Source organism: Apaloderma vittatum, unplaced genomic scaffold (assembly GCF_000703405.1).
Source record: "Apaloderma vittatum isolate BGI_N311 unplaced genomic scaffold, ASM70340v1 scaffold2870, whole genome shotgun sequence".
In the NCBI taxonomy this organism is placed as follows: domain Eukaryota; kingdom Metazoa; phylum Chordata; class Aves; order Trogoniformes; family Trogonidae; genus Apaloderma; species Apaloderma vittatum.
The window spans coordinates 6,729-7,087 of NW_009695983.1; positions in this window are offsets into that span (position 1 = coordinate 6,729).

Genomic DNA, 359 nt, shown 5'->3' on the forward strand with positions numbered 1-359 from the left:
GTCCAGTGGCAAAACTCTGGTATTTTAAATCTAAAGGGCCTTTTTCAAGTATGGACTAAATCAGAAATCATCAACAGGAGACCTTGAAGCTGAAGACGGCTGATTCAGCTCTGTCAGGACAGTTGTACCCAAAGTGAGGGTTTTGTGAGAAAAAATTAATGACACATGTTAAGCCCCGTGAGGATCAGTCTTGCCCCTACAGAGCAGATATCCTCAACTCTGCAGAAGCTCATCTCCCGTCTTCTGTCTCCAGCAGGCAGAGGCAGAGATGGGGACTGTAAGGCTGGGGCTGACAGACAGATCAGCACCTGAGGTGCACTTCCAGAACCATCAGCTGTGAGCGATGGGAGAAGGAAAGA